We start from the raw sequence: 1,703 nt of genomic DNA on the forward strand, positions 1-1,703 counted from the left end.
GTACACTCAAAGATTGAGCGTTCACAACATTCATACTCAAGTTTGAGTTTACACACTAAACATCTAAAGGTTACCCTCAACACTTGGGTATGACATGCAATAAATGAGGGTAAACTCTAAACCTTTGAGTGTCTTCAAAATTGAGTATATAAACTTAACAGATATTTGAGTTTTAATTTCCATGATTAAGATAAATGCCAAAATATTGAATGTAGATGCCCGCAAATATTTGAGTACTTAAAAATAATGGCGTTTACAATTTAATATTTGTTCTGAAATTTTAATTTTGTTTTGGAATTTTTATTTGTTTTTCTGAAATTTTTATTTGTTTTGAAATTTTAATATTTATTTCTGTTCCTATAATAATACTTCTTCCATTGTATGTAAGGTCTAAAGGTGAAATCACACGGTGCGGAAAAGAAAATATGTCACAAAAGCAACCAATCAACTTTATTCTGCGTTATTCCGAATAGCGTTAATTGGTTGTTTCAATGGGCGCGTTCAGCGGACTCAACAGTTAAGTGCGAGTGTCATTCTCGCTGTTATTAATGTTTCCTTTTAACTCATCCAATCAGAATTTTAGATCTAGAAGAATATACCTATAACAGCGAGTGCTCACTCAACTGTTGAGTCCGTTGACTCACGCATTCTTTATTCCGCAATCATTTTCCGCATCGTATGATTTCACCCTGACACTAAAATTAACTATCAAGTTAGATTAACACTCAACATTCAAGTCATCAATAACACTCAAGTTGAGAGATATATACTCAGGTTGAGCGTCCAAAATAATCATTAATTGAGTGTTACCTTGAGTGTATTTTTTCAGTGTTTATTAAAGTGTAAACATTCAAATTTTAAGAGTTTTTTCCGTAAGGGTAAGAAACCAAGCCGGATGATAATGCTTAATATACACTTAACAGAATTAAAATAATAAAGTTGACGTTTATTATTGAAAATAATAAAACATACGTTTCGACATTTAAACATCATCTTCAGTGTCACCAAATAAAATAGATTTTACATACTCGAATATTTTTTACATTATGATCAGCAGCCTACTTTTCAATTTACATCAATGTTCCATAGACGCAGTGTGTTCCCATATTGTGGTTGAAGAGCATTCGATGGTGTAACTCCATGTTTTCGTACCAAATATATACCCAGACAGCACATGATATCATGCTAACATTCAATATTCATACTGAATGTACTGTGATTATACCGAATAAACCAGAAACGTTAATGTAACATCTCAGAAAAATATAAACTTTAAATCGAACTTTCGAAAAAATCAATACAATAAAATTGGGCGCTGAGAGTCAAAATTGCGGTAATTAATGCAAAAAATATAAGATTTTTTTCAAGTAAAACTATATAGAGACATCAGACGTTTCGGCTTACTTTCGAGCCATCTTCAGTGATCTGACTAACAATATTGAATCAACGAATATCTTCATAAGATGAGCTGGAAAGTAGCAGCTCCCATCCTTCATATAGCAATTGTCTCAAGATATGCTAGTCTTGTGGCAAACGAATAGAAGAGAATTCTGAATAATACTACAAATTGACATTAATATTAATGTACTTATTCAAAAAAGGAAATGTAAGAACCTAACCACTCACCCGCAACCTCATGACGATTAATGCTCACTTATAAATTACATACGACAATAAATTACATATCAACTTTAATATATTAA

This window comes from Trachymyrmex cornetzi, unplaced genomic scaffold (assembly GCF_001594075.2).
Source record: "Trachymyrmex cornetzi isolate Tcor2-1 unplaced genomic scaffold, Tcor1.1 scaffold134, whole genome shotgun sequence".
Taxonomy (NCBI): Eukaryota; Metazoa; Arthropoda; class Insecta; order Hymenoptera; family Formicidae; genus Trachymyrmex; species Trachymyrmex cornetzi.